This window comes from Castor canadensis, chromosome 14 (assembly GCF_047511655.1).
Source record: "Castor canadensis chromosome 14, mCasCan1.hap1v2, whole genome shotgun sequence".
In the NCBI taxonomy this organism is placed as follows: domain Eukaryota; kingdom Metazoa; phylum Chordata; class Mammalia; order Rodentia; family Castoridae; genus Castor; species Castor canadensis.
The window spans coordinates 80,873,734-80,900,338 of NC_133399.1; the positions used below are offsets into that span (position 1 = coordinate 80,873,734).

Below are 26,605 nucleotides of genomic sequence, written 5' to 3' on the forward strand. Positions count from 1 at the left end.
ATTTCTGTGAAATTGTTTCCGGAAGAGGAAACATGTGAAGCAGTAGAACAAATGAAGATCTGCCCTCCAATGTGGGGGGCACCATCCAATCTGTTTAGGACCCGTGGAGAATGAAAAGGGCAGATTTTCTTGTATTTGAACTGGAAAATCCATCTCTTCCTGCTCTTGGACATTTTTGCTCCTGGTTCCCAGGCCTTTGAATTTGGGCTAGGATTTATACTTTGTCCCCTAAACCCCAATGACCTTCATATTTCGAAAGACATTTTTGTCAATGACATCATTGCTTTCCTGATCTCCAGCTTGCAGATATCAGACTAGGATTTCTAGGTCTCTATAATCTCATGAGCCAATTAATCTCTCTCTCTCTCAACCTGACCACTACAGAGAGCGAACTGAATTTGACTTGAATTTATCTTTTTCATGGGCTTCTCTATGAGAGACCAAGATACAGACTGAGAAAGTAACCTTTAGCCTTACCTGGGAAGTTGGTTACATAGAGTATATTTACATCACAGGCATGGAATAACAAAAGTCAAGTCCCTGATGTCTCTTAATCAAGGAAGTATGCTTAATCATTTAAAAAAGAAAGAGTGATTTTGAATTCAAGATTTTTGTACGATATAGTCTATTTTCAATTGCTCCCAATTTTGAGGCTATGTGTTTCTTCAAAATGCCAATGGATATAAAATTAATGAATGTATCTTGGAATCCAAGCAGCTAATCAGAGGGTGCTAAGCGGGGACACTCTTCTTTGGTCTTAGGCACTGAAGTTGGAATTGTGCAGTGGAGAATGTTGGAAGAAAATAAATGTCCCTTAGAGAAGTGGTAGTTGCTGGCATGATTTAAGGTGTGACTCAAGGAAACATCCATCCTAGTGGAGATGCATGGAAAGACAGAGAGCAAGAAGAGAGCAAAGAGAAGAAAGATGTAAAGAAACTAGGGTAGTCCTGTAGTCATGCAAACTATAGGGTAGCATTAGCTTCCTAATGAAGGGAATTTGAAAATAGTCAATAGTAACATATTTTGTCAAATCTGTCACTACACTTACCTTAACAGCATAGTAAATCACGCTAGCTTATTAACGTATATTATAGATTGTAAGTTCTTTTTATGACTGTGACATGTCTTTTGTTTTTAAGACAAGTCACTTAGGTACATCTGAAGATTGCCATTATAAATTGGGATGGCCCACACCACTGAGGCTTAATCTGGTGTCCCGAATGGGCAGTTCGTCTTCACAGTGCACATTATAATCGAGTCCATTAAACTTAGGGCAACTAAGGTGAGCAGGAAGAAAAACTTTTTAAAGTGTGCTGTTTAAGACTCATGAAGTGAAACAGGGAAGTATTTAAAGTATTTGCTGGGCTTTTGTGAGCCAAATTTCTTCAAGGTAGCTATTTTCTCTAGCTTCCAGATTTTATTTATGTTGGCTCAATAGAAAACTTTCCTCATGGTAAAGGACATTTGAGCAGGTGTCAGGCACTAGGAATAATGTCAGATATTAATTACCCAATTTAGAAATATCACTGAATTAAACTGAATTAAAACTGATCACTAACCAAAAAGTTTATTAGTAAGGTATAATATCAAAATCAAATAGGTAACAATATAAGATTTTAAACCATATTTTTGATTAAAGTTTTAATTTGAATATGAAATGAAGGAATATGAAGCCAAAAAAATATCCAGGAGATTTTTCTTAAAAATAGTACTAGACAGCTGAATGTCAACCACATGTCCATAGGCACTTGATTTGGATCATATATTATATTATTCAGATATACATGACAGAATACATGTCAATTACTATTAAAACTGTATAAACAGAGAATATGGAGGGAAATCCAAGAGCCTGTTTGATTTAATTGCAGCTTCTAATTCATTTTAATACCTAGCTCCATCTTCTGAAATGTCCATATAAAACAACACTTGCCCCAAAATACATAAAAAGGACTACCTTGAGTTCATGTTTGGAATGACAAGATTTTTCCCCCCATTGTTTATTTATTTATTTTTTTTCATTTTTCTTTTATTATTCATATGTGCATACAAGGCTTGGTTCATTTCTCCCCCCTGCCCCTACCCCCTCCCTTACCACCCACTCCACCCCCTCCCGCTCCCCCCCTCAATACCCAGCAGAAACTATTTTGCCCTTATCTCTAATTTTGTTGTAGAGAGAGTATAAGCAATAATAGGAAGGAACAAGGGGTTTTGCTGGTTGAGATAAGGATAGCTATACAGGGCATTGACTCACATTGATTTCCTGTGTGTGGGTGTTACCTTCTAGGTTAATTCTTTTTGATCTAACCTTTTCTCTAGTTCCTGGTCCCCTTTTCCTATTGGCCTCAGTTGCTTTAAGGTATCTGCCCATTGTTTATTTTTGAAGTATGTTATCTCTAAGAAGACTCCACATGTATGAATGTGGAACACTGAAACCTGTCAAAGTCAATTTAAGAAAGAAGAGGGGGTCAAGGGAGAATAATGGAGGTGACGAACTGAACCAGGGTGCATTTTACACACGTATGGAAATATCACAATGAACCCCCCCATACAGCTACCAAGTACAATTAAAAATGTTAAAAAGTATGTTGTTTGATATAAGCCTTGATCCCTTATTCATTATTTTTTATATAAACAAAACAGAGGCATAGCTGCAGGACTGATTGTTTCCCCCTTTTATTTACTTATTTACATTATACCCAATGGCACTAAATTATACACTAAAAATGGTTAAAACTGCAATTTTTATGTTGCATGTATTTACCATACTGAAAAAATTTTTGAAAAATTAAGAATAAAGGAAGAAACTCTTGATAATTCCAGTGGGTTAATTTAACTCGTGTTATTCATAGATTGAAAAGAAGAGTCATTGAACTCACTGGTTTAGTCAAATACCTTTACTTTAGTTGCTAAGCAAAGTTCTACAAAATGTCCACTTGCTAGATAAGTCTATCAGTATGGCATGAAAAAATTATCAATTCACCTAGAATTCAGTATAAATAATGAGTCTACTTCCATAGGATTTTGTCTGGAGAACACAACTATTTAATGTGTTTATCAAAATGTGTTATTTCCCCTGTGGGACCCGTATGCTTCCTCACAGACATTAATGAGGATCCTGCTATAAACACACTTCCATTTATTTCCTCTGGCTACCAGAAAGCTCTAATAAAATATGAGAATCACCAACAAGACTCATCTTATGATTGGTGTGTTTATATTCTTCATGTGTCTGGCATTCATCTTCTATCTCTATTTATAGTTTATTTCACTATGGGAGTTAAAAATCTCATATTGCCTCCAATTCTTTGTGCCAGGTAGGTAAATAAAGAACAATGTAAAAATAGTTTGGTGAGTGTAAGTTCACAGAACATGCTAACAAAATGATTCTAATGAGTTGATGAACCTCTCTTTAACTCAACACACATGCACAGGTACTGACTTGTATGTACATGTGTAGGTTCTCAGCACACATTCTGTGTTGTTTCTATGGTCTCTACCCCTGGTGAGCCTACACTTTGGTAAAATAAACAGACTATTTTATCCATCACCTAAAATGTTATATGAACATTTTATATATAAATCAGTTGTTAAACAAAAATTATTTGCAAAATGGATAGTAGTCAGTAAGCGTGACAGCTTACAAATACAAAATGAAACACAAATCAAGCCATTACTTTGCATAGAACCAGATAACCCAGGAATATGTATATATATTTAAAAAGACCTAAGATGATTATTTTCTTTTTCCTTAGAGTATATTAATTGTACTAAAGGTTTCATTGTGATAGTTCCACATGCATATAATGTTCTTTGATCAAATCCATCCTCTCTATTACTCTTATTCCCTTTATTTTTACTTACTTATTTTTTTTATTATTGTGCTGGGGGTACATTGCGACATTTACAACAGTTCTTACTATGTTTCAAATATGTCATAGTTGAATTCACCCCCTCCACCATTCTCCTTCATCTCTCCCTCCACCCATTCCTGGAATAGTTTTTTTTTTGTTTTGTCTTTTTTCTTTTTTTGATGCTGGGCTCGAACCCAGGTCCTTGTACATGCTAGGCCTGGAATAGTTTTAATAGGTCTCATTTTTCCATTTACATACATGTGTATACATATCTGTACCATATTCACCCTCCTACAGCATTTCGCTACATCCTTCCCTGCCACCTTCCCAGACAGGAAATGCCCTCCTGTTCTCCAATTTTTTAAAAATAAACAAACAAAAAATGACATTTTTCTGTGTTTAATATTATAGGTATTCAGGGAGTTTCCTTGTGACATTCCCATGTATGTAAGTATTACAACCCGAATTGGTTCATATCCCCTGCTTTTAAAACAATTTTAACAGGTTTTTTTAAATTTTTATACATCTAATTATATTCATCCTCCTTCATCCTCTCCTTTCACTCCCTGCCTTACTGACTCCCCCAAAACAATTCGTCTGTCTTACACTTCTGTCATTTTTTTCCAGTCAAAATATCTAAAATATTGATTGAACAATTACTGATTAGTAATGTCCAGAATGCTCCACTAGTTAATTTGACTCTGGTGGTTGTTTTGAAAACACTGCATACTCTACTGGTCTGCTTCTCTTTTGAATGTTCAATCTGATGATTTTTAAGTAATTACCTTACTCATGACTACAATATCTATTGCCTATTTTCAATTTTCAGAGTAGGACTAGGTGAATGGATTATGAAATTATCACTGAAGCCTTTTCCAGTAATGGAAGTCTATAATTATATGGAAATACAAGATTTTAGAATTGGAGACCTTAGAAATAATTAGTTTTAATACTCTGTTTCTACAAATGAATTCTTTAATGCTAAATGTCCAAGATAATAACACTAGTGAGGGGCAAAGTCAGGGTTTTAACTCCTGGTCTTTTGTCCCACACTGCCCCTATCCAGCTGGAATATGATGTATTTGAGACTGGGTATCAGGTTATAAATCTTTACTCTCCAATTCAAGAGTGCTCTATTTGATAGACTGTAAACAGTCCCATTTCTTGGAATATTTCTCTATTCTGGAATAAATAGACATTACAACAATGAGAAAATAAAGACTCATCCCTTTCATTTCTCATTTCGTATTTCTTTTTGTTTGCAGAAGCCCAAGAGTACACAAAGTGATGAGAACCAAATGTAATGAGTGAATTCCCAGCTCTCATGTAGAGGAATAACTAATCCATTTGCTTCTCATTTTGATTCTGTACCTCCCTTAAAATTTATTATTAGAATTGAACAGATGCCCTCTACAAAGGGTTTTCCTCATAATGAAGTCAGAGCCTGGAGAGTCAGGGTATTGCAGCCTAACTCTGCAGGCAAACAGGGGGACTGTGGAAGTCCTTGAAAACATATGTTCTTTTAGCTAACTTGAACTTCCAGAATTAACTTGAAGATCACACCAGAGTATTTTCACCCTGCAGTTTTTGACTTTCTGAATTGAGTGCATATTTTCCTCTCCATTAGAAGTGAACAAAAATCACACAAGTTACATGAATGCTAGGAATAAAGTAAAAGATAATGATCCTAATTGGGAAGAATGCCAAAACTAAAAATTAAGCTAATTACATGGTCTGGATACTCAGTGAAGAGATGAGTGCATTAATCATTTAGCTCAAGTGTTACAATTGCCATAATCACTTTATTTGGCTGCAAGTGTTAGAAAACCCAGGCAGCCCAAGGGTTAACATCTGGCATGGAAAGTTTTTGTCATTGTCTCTGTTTTAGTTCTTTAAGTATCTAAGAAACACACGTAGTGCCACTAACATTTCATTGATTTGTCACAGTTTTAATATGTACCTCTAATGCTAATAGAAGTAAAGCAAAACAAACAAAGGGGGTCAAAAATAAAGACCGATTTCAAGACCTAGAATATATTTTAGGCTCTAGAATAATGTTTCATTCATTATACATGATTAGTAAGTATTTCCCTTCTCTATCTGGCTCCAAATAATCGCTTTCCCTGGCATGATACACTCAGTCATGCTTATCTTTTCTGTCTTTTATTCAGTCTAAACTTATTCTCTTTCAATTCCTTTTTTTTCTCTTGCTTTTAACTTTTCTCTGTGAATTCCTTCCATTGAGTTGCCTTCTTTTTACTGATCTCAAGTTCAGAAAACTAATGAGAGCTAGTAATCAATTAAATCATTATATCTACCTGTAAATAATTTAATTTCATATCCCAAACAATATGCCAAATTGTACTATCATTTTAATTAGATGGCTGGAGAAGAAATCCTCCTGGGAATGTAGAGTAGAAGTAAAGTTAAGCTGTTTCTAAATTGGGGGAATGGAGAGGAAGACTTTCTTATCTGGGATTTCCCCCAGAATGCAGGCTCCTAGTACAAGCTTATTTTATAATGTAATAGCTCAATCAGTTATTCTCATCACATATTCAAATTAGCCTAAGTAAAATCAGCAGAATGATAAGACTAAATAATGACACGTTTCAGGAACGAAGAATAGATCTGACTCTAAGCTCTATTAGACCCACTGGGCTGGCTCTAGAAGTTGGAAACTAAAGCAGATACCTTAAAAGCAACTGAGGCCAATAGGAAAAGGGGACCAGGAACTAGAGAAAAGGTGAGATCAAAAAGAATTAACCTAGAAGGTAACACACACGCACAGGAAATCAATGTGACTCAACTCCCTGTATAGCTATCCTTATCTCAACCAGCAAAAACCCTTGTTCCTTCCTATTATTGCTTATACTCTCTCTACAACAAAATTAGAAATAAGGGCAAAATAGTTTCTGCTGGGTATTGAGGGGGTGGGGGGAGAGGAAGGGGGTGGAGTGGGTAGTAAGGGAGGGGGTGGGGGCAGGGGGGAGAAATGACCCAAGCCTTGTATGCACATATGAATAATAAAATAAAAAAAAATAAGCTCTATTAGACCCACTGGGTTGGCTCTAGAAGTTGGCTCTCTCAGGAGCTGCTTTGTAGATTTTACTACCTTTGTCAAAAGATGAGGAGCTTGTCACTTACCGTGAAAACTGGAACACCTTTGTCAATTTTTATGCATCTTTCACTAAAGCAAAGTTACATAACTTTTTTTCCCTCTAATCTGTCTTCAAAGGCTAGGAAATACAGTTCATTAAATGAGTTTTCATTCAGCACTCACTAAGAATCAGGAACTATTCTAGCTGCTGACCATTTTCCTGAAATTCTATGCCCTGGATCACTATTTTATTATGCTTTTAGAAATTGGGTAATAAACTTGAATACAATAAGTCACCACTGCTTATTTTTTAATAATCTTTTTTATCATTGTCAGAAATGTTGATGGTAAAATGATAAGCACATTTTAATTCTCCAATGTGTTCTGTTGTTTCAAGGACTTTTTTTTCAGTAACAATTCTTAATGTTTGCATATTTGAAATGTTAAGATAGTTTTCCATCAGTTAATCCACCATACTTTTCTAACAAGCCAGAAATTTCATCTCCATTTTGTAAATACAGAAGAGCAGAATGATCAATGCGTGTTATCATGGATAGCAAACTTGCTAACTTCCTCAGTTGGAAAGGAGAGAAGGCATAGGAGAAGGTGCCTTTGGTTGGTATAGGTCAGGAATCAACATGAGGCAGAGTTTAACAATTCAATTATGAATTGAATGAATAATATTATGAAGTCTCATGAAAATTATAATAAATTATTTCAGAGAACAGGAAGGGCAGTGCAAATGAAAATCCCATATTTATCCCATCCCCATTGACGATAAAAGAGTTGAAGTTTGAAAAATTAACTTAGACACACTGCAAAGAAGTTCACCAATTTTATTTTTAAAATCCAATCTGAACATGAGAAATAAAAACAACAAACATATATTGTTTTTAACTTCAGGATGCCTGAAGCTTACAGGTGCTGATATTTGACAGCTCGTGTTGGAATGTGCAATCAACTGAGTGCCACAAGTGTGCCTACTCATTTTATGGGAGGGAGTAAGAGTACCGGGCTGCTGCTAAGTGTCACCAGCATCATCACATCTGGGGCTTCTACATAGGGACCTCTAATGCTCAATGAGTTTGACAAGTGCAGGATATTTAAAGGAAAAAGTAAAAATTTTTTCCTTACTGTTGTTACTGCTGTACACCAAATTTTAAAAATAAGGTCTTCAAAAATTTCAGTGATGCTACAGATATGAGAAGATTAGGAACAGTGTCAGTAAACTGGCGCCTTGTTTTCCATGTTGACAACCATTCCCCTTCACTGCTGTTCTATCTTCTCTCAGTTCTACCTAGTTTCTACTAGACTGTAGCTATTGCTGGAAGAAACTGGGAAATCACATTCTTCAAAATCATTTCAGAGGATCCTTAAAAACACATCTGATATGGCTAGAGAAAATTTCACTAACAAATCCTTAAATAATCATTTTCCCTCCCCCTTCCTTTCCCCTCCCTCCCCCACCCCTCCCTCTCTCCCTCCCTCCCTTCCTGCGATGATTTCTCAAAAGATACCCGTTCATTGTACATATTGTACATAGTGTACTGCATACTGTTCTTTTGAACTTAGATTATTTGGGAATGTTGGTTCCTGTAGTCTGGCCTACATTTTTCTGCATGTGAATGCGTTAGACAGCAACACTTGCTTTTTGTGTCAGTGAGCTGGTGAAGAGGAAACTACACGTGGTATCATGGGGCTACCTGATACTGGGGTACTTTTTCTTCTAGGACTAAATGAAAAGCTGATCCTAACTGTGAAAGGAATAGACTGCAGTTCTACTCTTCTACCAGGGCAATACAGGAAGTGCAGCTGATGGAGGACAGAAGTAGCCATGACCATGACTTGGGCCCACTGACGAGAGAGAGAGTTAGAGAGAGAGAGAGAGAAAGAAATGGGTAGTAGAGCTATCCCTTATGAAAAGCTTCCTCAGATCTATATTTAAGGTAGACTCTTAACATTTAAAAATGTGGAAATAATCATTCACAAAAAATAATAATGATCATAAACAAAACTGCACTCCTAAAGCAGAATTATGTGCTATGCTATGAACATTATGAGCAGAATAGGTCAATATGGAGAGATGTAAAAAAAATCTGGTTTTGGTGGGACTGGGTTTTGAGCCTCTTACAAAGCAGAGGCTCTAGTGCTTGAGCCACACCTCCAATCCATTTGCTCTGGTTATTTTGGTGATGGAGTCTCATGAACAATTTGCCTGACCTGGCCTTGAACATGACCCTCCCAATCCCAGCCTTCCAAGTAGTTGGGATTACAGACATGAGCCCCTGGACGATGTAAACTTTGATTAGACAGATAGCCCTTGATATAATGCTACAATATTCCCCTAATTTCTTACTTTAATTTCCTTCTACTTTTCTCTTTTCCTCCCCTCTCATCTCCTTTTCCTTTCATGATATTTTTCCTATCAACCGAACAACACAATCTAGATAGTCATCTACTTATGTACCTATTCACCCAAATGTAATGACACATACTTGAATAAGTTAACCACACAACTAGATATCTGTCACTTTCAGTCTAGGTTCAATCATTTTCAATGAGTTTTTTCACAACCTTTATTTATTTTTTTCTTTTATTATTCATATGTGCATACAAGGCTTGGGTCATTTCTCCCCCCTGCCCCTACCCCCTCCCTTTCCACCCACTCTGCCCCCTCCCTCTCCCCCCCACCCCCTCAATACCCAGCAGAAACTATTTTGCCCTTATTTCTAATTTTGTTGTAGAGCAATAACAATAAAAACAGCATGGTACTGGCACAAAAACAGACATGAAGACCAGTGGAACAGAATAGAGGACCCAGATATGAAGACACACAACTATAACCAACTTGTCTTTGACAAAGGTGCTAAAAATATACGATGGAGAAATAGCAGCCTCTTCAACAAAAACTGCTGGGAAAACTGGTTAGCAGTCTGCAAAAAACTGAAACTAGATCCATGTATATCACCCTATACCAAGATTAACTCAAAATGGATCAAGGATCTTAATTTCATAACCTTTATATGATCACATAACTAGAATGCGTGGAGACTACCTAAGAGTTGAATAACATGCCTGGTGCCTACAATAAATCAACCCAGTAAGCAATAGGCCTTGTATGTGACCTTGTCATATGTAATGTCACCCAGGCTCATTTTGAATTAATAATGTCACAACGTGCATCAAGAACACTGAAAATCGTGGTGCCGAATGCATGTAGCCTTAGCTACTCAGGAGGTGTAGGCAGGCCAGTGTCCAAGGCCAGACTGGGCAAAGTTAGGGTGATGCTATCTAGAAAGCAAATTAAAAACAAAAGGGTTGGGGATGTGACTTAAGTGGTAGGTAGAGCAACTTGGCTAGAGTTCTTATGGGCCTGGGTTTGAGCTCTAGTACTGCAAACAAACAAACAAATAAAACAAAAACACCAAAAAATACCAAAAATGTGTAGTAGGAGTTACAGAAACTGCCATAGCCTCCTGTATCTCTCCATAGCAAAAGCAAACCTCATCTTTAGTTTGGACCATCATGCATCCATCTAATGACTGCTTTTGGACTGAACATAGATGTGCCTATCTGACAAACTTTGGCCACTTGTACGTAAACAGGCAATATGAGATGGCTTCTTGCAGGTTTCTCAGACTAGCATCCATCTTTGTCCTTTCTTCTTGTAGTTCTGGAAGAGAAATGTGATGGCTGGAGATCTGGCTGCTACCAATACCAAAACCACAGAAGTGAAGTACTAGTGAAAGGCTAGAAAAGCTTGAAATGGCACCATGGGTTGTCATGCTTTGGGACTGGCCCTAAGTGAGAAAAGAAATCCCTATATGTTTGAGTCCTGATTTGTTCTAGCAATCTCTTACTTATGGAGGGATATAAATACTAACTGGTACAGTAGATAAAAGTAAGTATCAAAAAATTTACAATGTTTCTGTGCTTCTGTTTTTTCTATTAACATTAAACCAAATGTAGCTATAAAAAAGAAAATCATCTGTTGTAATTGGTTTATTTTGTTTTTCCATCACTATTTTTTCATATTAAGTGTGGGTTGCTTAGATTTAATAAAAATGGACTGAAATTTGTTATTCTGCAGTATTATTTTCATCATGAATTATTATTATGCATTGCCTCCATTCTTCAATTGAAATTCCACTTCAGTCATGAAGTATAGAAGAGGAATTTTTGTTTTTGCACCTCTAAATTCCAATAGCTCTTAAATAAACCATTCTTTTGGCATGTGAATTTTAATTTATTTAACTAGATTCCAAACTCAGAAGACAAGATCTTTGTATTTCATATAGGTCCTAGGTAAGTGATTCCTCTACAATGGATTTTAAGTATTTATCGATATTTATGGTTATTTATATATCCTATGTAAAATACATTTTCCCTAATAACTCTTAGAATAGCCTTATTATTAATGATATAATTATTTCCTTATCTTTCTTTTACCAGTTCCCTTCACAGTTACAATTATCTTCCAAAGGAGAAATACAGATCTAAAATATATGACCTTGTCAATCAAGGATAATAAAATCTATGAATATCTGAAATCCTAACTTTAAAATGCTATTAATAAAGACATCAAAATTCCATTCAAAATACTTTGCATATCTAATGTTCTTAACAAAACATTCATTTCAAGCAGAAGTTTTAAGGGTTTTAAATCACAGATTTTTGTAGCATTTCCTTCCGGCAGCTGATGAAAATTGGATAATATACAATCAGAACACTTTTTCTACACATTTTAAATTGATTGAAAAATAGAAACAGATTTAACATTCAAAAAAACACATTTGCAACTGTTATATAAAAATGGCCTGATCTGATTTAGTAGATGCTAGGTATAGAAACTTAGAGCTGACAGTATTCTTTGGGATGTTTTAAAACAGAGGAAACATATTACAGTCTCAAGCTGCCGCTCTCAAAATAAGTGCCTCCAACAGTTTGAAGCTTGAGGACTGCCATAAAAGAAAACCTTCCACTCAGTGAAAGGTGTTTTTCTCATTTCATTGTAGGCACAAGCCTGACATTAAGTAGGTTATGAATATTTTCAATATGAAAGCATAAAAGTAATAAATTGCTGAAGAGGAGATACATGAAAATACAACAGATTTGCATAAGATTTGAAAGTTCAATATTTATTACAGTCTTCAATAGGATGTACAACTTGGTGATTGAAAAATAAGTAGGTAACCATTCAGTTTGTCAGTTTGCATTAACTGGGTGTAGATTCAAAGAAAACAAATAATGAATGAGACTATTTGTCTGATATCATGCTTACTAAGCTATTAAGGCACTGGCAACATGGCCAGAAATGTGGTCCAGTGAACATCGTACCTTTAAATAAGAGGACTCATATGTATGACCAAAGATACTGCATTTACTCTCAAATGCTGTCCTACTTAAGGGATTCATTCTTTTCCAAGTATAAGGGAATAGAGAACATTTTTCTTTGCATAATTTTTTTCCCTTCAGGGTCCTTGGGCATGTTTAAGTTACAGTGTGCTTTTCAGAAGACCAGGTCAGCATAGCTGACATGCAAATGACCAGGTTTGTCAAAGGCCCTGAAAAAAGAGGCTCCTGAAGTAAGAACAAGTCTTGTCTCTTCCTCCCAGTGATGCATTGATACTTCCGTCCATTGTCATCATTGTTTCAAGCCAGGGCTCTGGACATGGTGTTGATGGAGCTAGTCCAGTCAGCCATGTAAGGGTAGTATTCTGCTGTCTTTTCACAATTAAAAAAGCTTCCAAAAAGAGAGCTATGTATAGAATACATTTTCCTATTTATAAGAAATTTTCAAGGGTATGGCTCAAGTGGTAGAACTCCTGCTTGCAAGTGCAAGTCCTTGAGTTTAAACCCTAGTACCACACACACACACACACACACATACACACACACAATCTAATCTAAATCTAATTGTGTAATACAGATTATCTGTCAAAAACATTTTTTATTTATTTATTTTTTCTTTATTCGCTTATTCATATGTGTATACATTGTTTGGGCCATTTCTCTCCCCACCTCTGATCCCTGACCCCTATACTTCCCTCTCCCTTCCCCCCACCTCGCTTCCGGCAGAACCTCTGGCCTCTTCTCCAATTTTGTTGAAGAGAAGACATAAGCAATAATAAGAAAGACATAGCATTTTAGCTAGTTTGAGATAAGAATAGTTATACACAGAGATTCCTAGCATTGCTTCCATGAACATGTGTATTACAACCTGAATTGATTCCTCTTTACCTGACCTCTACACTACTTCCCAGTCACCTTCCCATAGTGACCTCTGTTGTTTTAAGGTTACTGTGTCAACTTCTCTGCAGTGGACACATCAAACACTTTCAAGTTTTGGGTTTCCTACCTCTCTCTATTCCTTCTGTGTTTGTCCTTCCCTTAGCATGTGACCCATGTCTAAAAATATTACTGCATTTGTTTTATGTCTAAAGTCCATATATGAGGGAGAACATATGATTTTTGGCTTTCTAAGCCTGGCTAACTTCACTTAAGATGATGTTCTCCAGTTCCATCCATTATCAATTTCAAGAATGAAAGAGGAAATATGATCACAGTTCATATAGATATTTAAAGGATAATAAAGGAATATTATGGACATTTGTGGAAATATACTTGACAATTTAGATGAAATAAAAATGCTGAGAAACACAATTTGCAAAGATTAACACAAAAATGTCACAAACTTTTTATCTTAAATAATTCAATTTGTAATTAGAAAGCTTCCCACCAAGAAAACTTCAAGCTTAGATGAATTCTGTGGTGAATTTCTATAAAAATTTTATGGAATAAATAAATTTACACAAAATATTTAAGAAATGACAGGAGGAGGAAATACTTAAATACTTCTCAGTTCATTAATGAAGCCAACACCACCCTGTTTCAAGGAGAGATGGAGACTGATATCTTTCCTGAATGTAGATAAATTAGTTTTAACAAAATGTTATCAAGTCAAATTAAGAAGGACACAAAATGGCCATACGTCACTGTAAGTGAGGGTTTATCAGTAGAATGTAGGATGAATTTAGCTCTGGAAAAATCTATTTAATTCACCAATTTATCAGAAAAGAAAGGCATATCATATGATCTTTTAATCCATGCAGGGAAAAAAAAGTTTCTGGCAAATTCAATATTCATTTATTATAAAAATAACTTAACAAACTAGGAATACAAGGGAACTTTCTTAGTCTGAACAGGCATCTACAAAAAGCCTAAAATTAGCATTATTTTTAACAATAAAACATTGAACATTTTTTCCCCTGACATTAGGAACAAGGCAAACATACCTGTTCTTACCACTTCCACTCAATATTTTAAAGTAGTACAAGGCAGTACAATAAAAGATATCAAAGGCATGGAGGTTGAAAAAGATGAATTAAAACTATTTGTTCATAGGAAAAAAATTTCCATTTACATAAAAATTAAGGAAGCTAGGGGAAAAAAAAGTCCTACTATAATAAGCAAATATGAATGGTTGCTGACACCAGGTCAATATTTTAAAAATCAATTGAATTTCTATATACTGACAACAAACAATAGGGAAAGGAAAAATTTTAAATATTTTGATTTATAATACCATAAAAGGTAAAATATTAAAGAATAAGCTTAAAGTGTATATGAAGGTACCATCATGAAAAGTAGAAAATATGATAAGCTCTAAATGAGAGTTACCATGTTCATGGATTGGAAGACTTGAAATTGTTATAATAGCCATTTCTCTTCAAATTGAACTATAGTCTCAATTGCAATCTCAGTCAAAATTCCAACAGTTTTTTTTTTTTTTTAGAATTGAGTAGGATTTGTTTTAGTATATATTGAAATATAAAGGATATAAAATAGCTAAAGCTATCATGAGAAAGAAGTTAGAGGACTTAGACCATTTGACTAACATTCTAGACATTGTGATTTGGGATAGGATGATTGAGTAGATCAATGAAATAGAATAAACACTTCAGAAATAGACATATTTGACCCAACAACTTTCACTAATGCACCAAAGCTATTCAATTTTGAAAGGTCTTTTTGAAAAATTGCATTGGAACAAGTTCATAAACATGAAAAAGTTAATCTCAACCCCTGCCTCATACTACATATAAAATTCATTCAAGATTATCATAGATACAAATATAAGAACTAAAACTACAAAGATTTTCAAACTTGTGTTGGCAAGTGTTTCCCAGAGAGGACATAGAAAGCACTAAGCATAAAAGAAAATATTAATCATTTATACTTCATCGACTGCCTATTTATCAAAGATGTAGTTAAGAAAAGAGTCAAGTCACAAACTGGGTGAAAATATTCATAATGGACAAGATCTGATAAAGGGCTTATATCTCCAAAATATTTTGAGAATAAATCAGGCAAACACATTTAATGGGCAAATAAATTAAACAGACATTCCAGAAAAGAGATATATGTGTGGCTAATATACATGATAGAATGCCCTGCACCATTGGTCATAAGGATAGCACAAATTAAAAGCAGAGTGAGATCACAAGAAAAGCTCATACCCCAAAGACTAGTAACACTGACAGTTAGTGACCATTTGGGACAAATGGAACCCTCAGACACTTCTGGTGAGAATGTAAAATATGATAAAAGACTCTGAAATACTGCAAAGCAGTTTGTTGCAAAGTTAAACATCACACCTGCCTTATGACCTCGAAATTTCTCTCCTCAGTATTATTCCGAGAGAAATAAATACATATGGTTATAAAAAGACTTTTTCAAAGATGTTTATAGCAGCCTTATTCATAATGTCTAAAACTTGGAAACAAAACCAAATGTCTAATGAAAAAATGATTAAAAATCGTGGCATATTAATTTAGTGGAATACCACTAAACAGAAGAACAAACCCAAATATGTGATGGCTATTACACAGCAAGGATGAAACTCAAAAATATTGCACTGAATAAAGAAGCTAGAAGCAAGTAGAGCATACATTGTATGATTACTTGTAAATGAAATTTAAGGATAGGCAAAATTAATCCTCATGATAGAAATTGAAATGGTGGTTGCCTATTGGGAGCTGATGGACAGGATTGACCCTGTCCTCTTTACAGAAAGAACTCCTTGGTTTTTCATACTTATGCATATTAGTAGCTGAGTGGAATATATTTCAAGTATCTATTTTTGTAATTCCGAACATTTTTTAAAGTTGGGATTTTGTCAAGTTTTATCTTTTAATGCTAATTTTAATTTTCCAACTCATTAACTGCTTTATAATATACATATCCTTTAAGATAGGTAGAGGACCACTAGTTTTAGATAAAACTTGACTAGAAATTATTTTAAGTACTTTTTTTTGCATACTCAGTTCACATAATTAAGATCTGACTTAGCACGTGTTTAAGGACATGTTTCCATAACATAGGTACAGAAGACTACAGGTCTTAAACTGAAGTATATTCTAAAATTTGGGACAAAGTCAAGAGATTCCTCTGGGAGACAGCTAACGTGCAATAGACAAGCTTAGATAAAATGTCACATTGTGATTTGAATATCATTAATGACACTAAATGTAAAGAGATGATTTGTTTGAAATTATTTTAAAGAAATGCACCAGGTGCCTTAAAAGGAAAATAAATAACACAGGAGGAGAAACAATAACTTTTAATAATTCTGTAAAAGAAATTGGGTGGCTTCAATATTTTTGACAATTTCAGATAGGTTGAAATCCCCAAATCTTTCTCTCCAAGAATCCAGTCAATAAATACTATCTTAATCATTAAGTGGAACACTTGAAGTGTCAGGATTTAATTTGTACTTCTTAGGCCTAAAAATTAGCAAGGATTAGGAAACTCTATAATAAATAGAAGATAGCTGGAGAGACAGCTATCTTCCTTGAAATAAATAAATGTGATCCTATTTCACATTCATTATTATAAGTACAATAGAGGCTTTAACAAATGTGTTATTAAGTCTTCAGCTAATCTAAGTGTCCTCTATCTATTTTCTTGGTTCTTTTGAGAAGTCATGTAAAACCTTCATCCCATGTTAATTATCAATTTAATCAGTCAATGCTAAAAGAAAATCTTTTGCTCTAATTATAAAGGACAGTGGTAAATATTGATGTGATGAATACCTTTTCCGATCTTGGGCAGGCTATAACTTATTAATCACAAATATGACAGAAAAAAACAGAGTACAGTGCTTAATCAGCAGTGACCCTCAATTAAACCAGGTGATGTTTGCAGGGCTTAAGAAAAACAGCAATGCAACACCAATTAGCTCTCAGATCATCTGGCAAAACAGCTGTTACATAAATAGACAATTGGTTGGCCTTCTTGCTCATTTTCCCCTTTATTTTCCAGTAATTTAAAGATGATCCTGGCTATATATAATTTTAAAACAGGGGAATAAATCTGCAGAATTTGTAGAAGTCATGACTGGTTAATTTTAATGGGGGTGGGGAATGGTGTTGGGGAGGGGTGTTACTAGGAGGGGCACAGGGTTGGGGATCCATTGGGACATTGATCATACTGTTTCACTTTGTGAAAATACATCAAGCTATGAATTTATAATTTGCACATTTTTCAGAATGTATGCTGTGCTTCAAAACATTTTACTCTAAAAAACAAATTTCTCCCAGAAATTTCCATAGCATTGTGTAAAATGGAAAGGTTTTACGCTAGTATTCATAAGAACTAATCATTTTCTTGAAAATTTTTTCTTCATCAGTTCCCTCTACTAGACAAAAATGTTAGAGTATCTAAAATTTTTAATGGAAAAGACTTTAGATAAAATGGAGTTATCAACATTCACTTTGTAATTGCCAACTGGTATAGAAAATTACATGCTACTTACCAAAGAGGTATATTCTCCCTCAGTTTTGGGGCAATTTGATCAAGTTGCCAAGCAAAGATACTGGTGTGGTACAAACCTGGAGAAAAAGAACAAGCAAAAAAAAAAAATCATTATATTATAAAGCATTTATTTTATTCTAACTGTAGATTCCAACCCTACTACATACATGCAATAGCATGTATCCACGTAATTATAACATGATAACGTGTTCACACAACCATTCATGTAACAGACAACCCCTGAGTACATTTGCATCTATCAAAGGATACAGATCCACAGTTGTGTGATGTAGAACTTTTTCCTCAAGGAAATTAGGTAAACAAAGAAGTATAAGAAGCATCTCAAAATGAAGAGTATATAAAAAACTTATAGATCCAATGTTTGGAGATTTGGAGACAGAAGAGGATGGATAACACTTCATGGAGGAGTTGAGGTCTCTTACCTCCTTGGTTAGGTTTATTTCTAGATAGTTTTTGTTTGCTTTGGTGTTTGTTTGCAGCTATTGCAACTGGGTTTGTTTTCTTGACTATTTGCTGAGTATGTTCATTAGTGATATATAGAAAACTACTGATTTTTAAAAATAATCATCTTTCCAATTTTTTTTGCAGTGCTGGGGATTAGACCCAAGGCCTTGTGCATACTATACAAGTGTTAACTACAAAACTCTGAAGAAAGCAATTACAGAAGACACTATTTTGAAAGACTCTTATGTTCATGTATCAGCAGAAGTAATATTGCAAATATGGCTATATTACCAAAGCAATCTACAGACTCAGTGTAATCCCCATCATAATTCCAATAAAATTCTTCACAGAAATAGAAAAAAAATAGTACTAAATTCTATAGGGAAACACAAAAGACCCTGAATAGTCAAGGTAAATCCTCAGCAAAAAAGAGCAATGCTGGAGGTATCACAATACCTGAATTCAAACTATACTACAGAGACATAGTAACAAAAACAGCCTGGTACTGGCACAAAAATAGACATGTAAGCCAATGGAATAAAATAAAAACCCAGAAATAAGCCCACATGGCCAGTCATTTGATTCTCAACAAAGGTGCCAAAAACATAATTGGAGAAAAGACAATCTCTTCAACAAATGGTGCTGGAAAATTGGATGTCCACATGAAGAAGACTGAAACTAGATCCTTGTCTCTCACATTGTTCAAAAATCAATTCAAAATGGATCAAAGATTTTATTCTATGATCTGAAACAGTATAATGATATATTTGCTACATTGTAAGAACTTTTATAAATGCCACAATGTATTCCCACCCAGCATAACAAAAAAAAACAAAAACAAAAACAAAAACAAAAAATCCAAACAAACAAACAAAAAAAAAAAAAAAAGAAAAAGCCATAAGGGAAATACTTCATGACATACTCATAGGCAATGACTTTCTGAATAGGACTCCAATAGCTTAATAGCAAAACTTGACAAACAGAATTGCATTAAATTAAAAAGATTCTGCACATCAAAGGAAATAATCAGCAGCCTACAGCATGAGAGAGAAAGTCTGCCAGCTAATCATCTGACATGGGACTAATATTCAGAAAATATTAAAAAAAATACTCAAAAAATTAAACCCCAAAAGAACAAACAACCCAATCAATACATAGACAAATGAATAGGCAGCTCTCAAAAGAAGAGTCCAAATGGACAACAAATGCAAGAGACGAAGTTCACTATCGTTAGCCATAAAGAAAATGCAAATTGAAACTACACTGAGGTTCCATCTCACCCTAGTCATAATGGCTACTGTCAAGAACATGAACAACAAATGCTCTCAAGGATGTGTGGAAAAGGAACCCTTGTACACTGTTGCTGGGAGTGTAAATTAGTACAGTCACTATGGAAATCAGTATGGAGTTTCTTCAAAAAGCTAAAACTAACTATTATATGATCCTGCTATGCCACTTCTGGTTATATACTTGGAATCAGAGTCAGCATACAGTAGAGACAGCAGCACACCCAAGTTTATTATAGCACACCTGCAATAGCAAAGTTATGGAACCTGCCTAAGTACCCATCAACAGGGGAGTGGGTAAAGAAAATGTGGTATATATATACAATGAGCTATTATTCAATCATAAAGAAGAAGGAAATTATGTCATTTGGAAATAAGCCAGACTCAGAAAGACAAATACAATGTTTTTTCTAACATATGGGATCTAGATCTTAAAATACATAGAAGCAGAAGGGGACTATTGGAGAAAGAGCAGTGGATGGAGGAGGGGGGACAAGAGAGAGTGATATAGGGGTGAATATGATCAAAGTACATAGTATGTAAGTATGAAAATATCATAATGAGACTCACTACTTTGTATAATTAATTAAAAAGGAAAAAGAGAAATAGAATACTTCCTTCAGAATCACCATTATTAAAGACTCATTGGAGATTAATACAAGGAAGAGATGAGACTTAAGCTGAGACTGAAGGATGAAAAGGACCCCTGGAAGGTGGTGGGCAGCAGTTGGACTGGGGAAGGTCAATCTAGATACATGGGGCAGGAGGACCCAGTAACAGCATTTGAACATAGTGGAACTAAGAGGGGAACTATATGCATTTCATCTTGATAGGAGGAATATTTCACAGGGATTGGAACTCAGATGAAACTTTAGGACAAGGATTGAATCACTTGCTGCATTCCAGGCACTTTGCTGGAGCCATGGATTCAGCAGTGAATAAGAAAGGTGTGAGCCAGGTCTAATGGAGCCCAAGTTTATTGGAATGGATACAATGGATTATAATGATGAATGGCAATGATCTTTGGATAGTCTGTAGCAGAGGAACCAATCTGTTCCAAGGGGCAGTGATAAAAACTTTTGAGGCTCAGAGATGTGACCGTTAAGGCAATGAAATTAAAGGAGATCAGACAGAGTGTGGCGTATACAGAGAAGGAACAGGGGCAGACCCAGTTATTTTTATGAGGGAGGAAGTCATCAGAGATCAGGAAGTAATCTCACTGAGAAAAGTCTGGCATTAGGAAGGATGAGTGAGGGAAGTTTTATGAAGAAGGCTGTGTTCAAGTGTAGAATGCTTTGAAATTCAAGCAGGTTCATGCTGAAAAGTGGTTATGTCTCTTGTTTGTAGTCTGGGCCAGAAATTAAGTCACATTGTCTAATATTGTTGCAGTAGACAATCCAATTACATATTATATATTTTCCATCAGTTGGATGTTTAACACTTGTGATGAATTTCATCCTCACAACAATCCTGTGAGGCAGGTAGTGTTTCTTTGGTTTGTAGCCCAGTTGGGTTTACTGTGAAGAATACTTTGAATTTGGCCTTCTTCTCTAAACTGTAAAGCCTCTCCAGAGACAAGAACTCTTGCCTGTAGCTCTGCACCTAACTTGTGCTCTAGAGAAGCTCTTGGAGTCACCTTTGTCAGTTTCTTTTTACATAGAGATTCTTTTATTATCTTTCATGGTATCCCTGGCTATGTAGATCCAGTGATTAGCATAGTCAGAGGTATTCACCAGTCATATTTGGAGAAGCTTTACTGTTTGTGATTTCTTAAGTTTTGGGAAATATAATACATTAATGTCTCTGTATGTCTGTATACATTCTAATTTCAACAAGTTATTTTTATTTACTCAAATACCACAGTGAAGCATGTATTAATTAAGAGGCCCACCAACATTAAGACAAACACAATAGCTTTTTACTTACAATTGCTTAACCTGGCTATACTGATCATTTCTTTCCTTTGTTACTTAATTATATAATTTTACATATAATTTATTTAATTATAATTACATAATTTTAGGGATTCATACTAATCGCTAATTTAAATACTCATAAAATTTAATATCACAGGTGAGCCACAGTTCTCTTTTCTGAAAACATTATGCAATGATTCAGGACTTATCCTTCCTAGTGTTCATACTTTAGAACAAATTGTTAAGAATAATCAGTTCTGGGCCAGGCATGGTGGTATGATCCCAGTTACGTAGAAGGCATTTGTAGGAGGATTACAGTCTGAGGCTATCCTTGGTCAAAAATGTGAGACACTATCTGAGAAAGAACTAAAGCAAAAAAGAAAAAAAGAAAAGGGCTGAGAACATGACTCAAGTGCCAGGCCCTGAGTTCAAAACCCAGTGCTAGTAATAATAGTAATAGTAATAATCACTCCCTAAGTTACAAATTATAAATATGTAATTACAGTGACTTTTCATTCCTTTAAAATCATGGGCCTTTTTATTAAGTATAACTATATGCCAAAGAACCCAAAGTGTTATCTGCACAAGCTGAGTAACTGCAGGACATCAGTTGGTTGGATTGTTTGCTTCATCCTAACTATGAACTAGATTGACACACTACTGCTCACCATAGGGCTAACTAGGTGGGCGTGAGAAACTTCTAGGTTGATTCTAAGTTGAGTGATTTAGCTATAGTTTATACTTAAAGGCTTGATTTCTTTAAAAATTACAGAAGATGGAAATAGTATGTTAATTTATGGAGAATAATTACTTAAGGGTGCTATTGAATTTAGCCATGCAATCAAGATTATGATTTCTAAATATCAAGTGACTTAAAAATAATCATTTACTATTGACTTTTATCTTGTGACAACTACTTTCAGCTTTCAGTACCCCTTACAAATATTCAGAAAACAACTGAGATGGAGGAATTTAAGGAAAATGGATGTATTACACAGAATAATTTGTATACTGTGTAGGTTTATGAGCAGTGGTAACCAAACTGTTTAAACTGTTCATTTTCTGTGTTAATAGATACATTTTTTTAATATTTTGAGGTTTTTTTTTTTTTAAATAAAATCTCCTTAAATATATATGTGGGGGATTCTGATAAGAATCATAATACAAATAGAAGAGTGCAGTGACCAGATTTCTACAGCTCTGCAAACCTATGGACATGTATCATATCTGAAGATCAGAGGAAAAAGTGTCTAAGATGAAAATAGACAGACTGGAAAAAAATGGTTATTTCTGTCAGTGCTAAAATGCTTAGAGAGTCACTGATTAAGGTCACTGCCAATTTTATCAATGAGGAAAGTGCTTTAGCAAGCCGTCAGCCTTCCCTTTCACCATCCTCCGTGTGGGCCTGTGATGATGGTACTGTCAGAGTGTCTATGATCAAACACAAAGAGGATTCAGGGTCAACTAGACAAGAATTTTTTAGCAGAAAACCTAAAGTGTCTAAAACCAACTCCAAGAAATGCTTTTTGTCTTTCTTTCCCCTAGTTTCCCTCCTTTGGAACTACTAACAACAATAACAAGAGAAAAGAGAATGAAAAGAAATATAACCCAAAACTGTATTAACATTTGTCCTTGGGTTCTTTGGAAATAAACTATAAAAATCTCCAGGAAAACCTTTCTTTTAAAGATTTATTAATAGTACAACAACAGCTATTGCTTGCAGGTAATAAGATCTAAATCCCATGTTCCAAGCTAATATCCAAAAAAAAGCACACTGCTGGTCACCAGTCAGCAGAGCCTGCCTTGTAACTTAAGTGAAGTATGCTAAATACTTTTTCTGTCTGTAAGCTCCACGTAAGAGTGAATGATGCTTGTAAATCGACTTTAGTAGTACTTGAATAATGTAATTGGAAATTATAACAGGATGAAAAACTAGCCATTTCACATTATTGCACACTTTACTTTGTACCGATGGCTGACATGCTTAGACATCTAGATGTCACAGAGCCCTAGTCTGACACATAGAATCACCTCACTAGACAGCAAGTGGACAATAAATGGAAGATGAGGCCTGTTAATTTGGCACTGACAATTCAAAGTCTTGGGAAAGGAGGATTACCTCTGCAAAACACTAGCTTGAATGGCCAAGGGTAATTTAACACAGAAAGTACCAGTTGAAGATTCTGTGCACACTCAAATTTCTTTATATGGAATAATAGGGCTTGAGGAACTCAATTTTAACCTATAAAGGCAGTTTACACACTACCTAGAAGTATCTCTTATATGTTCTCATCCAACCAGGCCTCTCCTTATTTTTATTTGGTTCTGATCTATGTCTTGGTTGAAATGATGAATGACTACATTGTTGTCAACTCTTAATTGTTCCTTGCACTGGTTTTCCAGTTGTAGCCTAATGAGGTCCTGATTGTGAGATGTATTTTGAAGGGTGAGATAGACCTCTGTGGCTTACTTTGACATGATTAATTCTGATTTTTCAGTCCCTTCTCCTTTTCCTCCTCCTTCTCCTTCTCTCTCTCCTCTCATCTCCCTTTCCCCCACAATGGCCTAGGCATTTTCAGCTTTATAGTCATTAGCACTCAATAGTACAGGGTGAAAATGTAATGTCCACGTAGGAGTAGCCTCTGATTCTTACCAGCTCATTATCAGTGAGCTGAAACAGGTCTCTAAAGCCCAAAACATGCCCTATGGACTCTGATGGATGCTCAATGTTTAGTTCAATGGAAAGAAAACTCATCTTTGCCTCTTATAGTTGAGTCACATACAGTTTCATAGAAGCTAATGGATACTCACTAGTATTTGCTGAGTTGGGAGAAGGTACTATTTAAGAACTAATGTTAGCAGGCTGCTATAAGGACTTGAGAACTACAAATTAGTGTTCCACCAGGACATCTGATTGCAACCCAGTGCTATTCAGATTCACATGCAAATTGTTAGAATTCCTGAAATCTAGGGAGGGACATGTGGTCATTATTGCTGTTTTGAAATGCTGTTCATTGTGAACAAACTTACAAGAATTAACATAATTGAAGCATTACTGTTAAACTTTGTATTTGTGTATCATTTGGTTTCACTGTGTAATTGCTATGTTGGTGATATGCTGAGTGTTGTTTTTTTCCTCCCAAAGTATTTTATTATGATGGGGTCTTCTTCCACTGGAAAATAAAAATAGATTGAGGCATATGTATCTTTAAGTAAGTCACAGCTGACAGGTTTGAGAACCACTGCTATAAAAGGTTACATGTTAGGCCACACAAATTTCATGAGTGGGAGACACAGTGTAATGATTCTTGGCTGGGGCCAGACACTCTTAGATCCCTGGATCCAGGAGAGACTTAGGGGGATTGGATACCCAAGGAAAAGATGTCAAGCGCAGGCAACGACTTCACAGTCTTGCCCAGAGTCAGCTCGTTTGTACATTAGAAAGCCCCAATTTGTTTCAATTTTGCCTTCTTACCCAGGTATCATGAGAACCATTAACTTTTTTGCTTATAATCTGTTTTTGCCTCACATTACTAGAAATTCATTTTCCACTCAGAATGTAAATTACATTTCCTATTTGTCCTCAAACCAATGTAGCGTTTCTTTATGCTTTTTATGCATGATATTTACTGTGTCTCTGACATTTTTATTTAGTAGTCAGGATTAATAAATCTTCATGAAAGTAACAGAGTCATTGTGATTTTGTTAAAAATGCATTGCTTATAGTTCTTTGAAGAAGTATGAATGTTCAGCTACAAAGACAAACAATCAAACAAAGGAACCAATGCTATCATTGATGCAATCTAATTCATCTTGGCCTTGGTGAAATTAATGTATTTAATTGAAGTGTTCATTTTTTCTAAGTTCTATCCTTTCAGCTTCTAAGGGCTAAAGTAGTATTTTTTAAAAGTTATCTAGGCAAGAATGTGCATAAATCAGCCCATGAATATAGCTTTTCATAAAAATACCCTGTTTACTAACATTTTAAGACTTATTTCTGAAGCACACTATGTGCATTCTTCTTGATGTGTGAACTAAATTTCTCTTGTTTGTATCTATACTTATGCTCACTGATAATTTCAATGAGAACTGAGACATTTTTTTACTTCTTATGGGATTTACTAAAATCCATTTGAATTACTTTTTGTTATTTTATATTTTATTCCCTGGAAACAGTGTTCTATTACTCCAAAATATACATGGACATCCAATTATCAAAACAAGTAATAGTAATAAAATAAATATATACAGTTTTATATATAATATAGTACAACAATAATTCTAAAATAATTCTATTTTAATTGTGAAAACACATGTAAAAAGTTAACTCCTACAGAGTCTGGAACATCATTGACCTAAAAGTATGTTTGGTTTGACTCCTGTTTGACTTGTCTTTCATAGCAGTTTGATGTGTGACAGGTTTGATATATACGTTTTTTTCTTGCGGAGAGCCATTTCTGTTTATTAGAAGAAACATAGATTGGGGTGAAAAAAAGAAAACAGTGATATTGGTAAAAAGACATGTAAAAGGGAAATTGAAAATAGGTTTTAGTTTGTCATCAAATGAAATATTTTAATGAAATTTTAAATATTCTACTGTATTTTCTAATAAATATATTAGTATACAGAAAAGTTGTATAAGTTTTTGGTCTTCTGTGAACATAAGCTCTTTTACATGCCGTTCTTCCTAGTCTAGTAGTTTGTGTGTGTGTGTGTGTGTGTGTGTGTATGTTTGTATAACCAAGAGGCATTCCCTTATTCCTTTCAATGTGAATTAAAAAAAAATCTACTTTCTCATTAACAAATTCTTTTAAAGGATTCCAATTTATAATGTCTTATCAAATGATACTTTCCTTTAAACATGTCTTAAACATTAATACAAAATGTGGTAGTGTCTACTAAAACCAAACACATCAATATTAAAGACATGAGCATGGACCACAAGAGTGGATGACAGGTTCAATCTGTGGACACATTTCTCAGAAAGACTTGAAGCAAAGAACATAGAAGTAACATTTGCAAAATTTCACAAATTGTTCCTCTCACTGATAATGAATTTTTTTTATATGAATCAGATATTAATAGAGAAACTTATACAAAGGATAATTTCACAATAAAATAATTACTTAAAATAAGTGAGGCAGATAAGTTAACAGAAAAAGAAAGGATAAC

At 34.8% G+C, this 26,605-nt stretch overlaps 1 protein-coding gene across 21 annotated transcripts in view; it reads right to left on the reverse strand.

Moving 5' to 3' along the window:
- Positions 1 to 26,605, reverse strand: part of Tenm3 (teneurin transmembrane protein 3) — a 2,373,066-nt gene that overhangs the window by 813,947 nt on the left and 1,532,514 nt on the right. For all 21 annotated transcript variants that reach the window (XM_074054924.1, XM_074054923.1, XM_074054922.1 and 18 more), the window contains exon 8: positions 17,768 to 17,843. The gene's annotated coding sequence lies outside the window, so the exon portion shown is untranslated. The remainder of the gene's footprint in view (positions 1 to 17,767; positions 17,844 to 26,605) is intronic.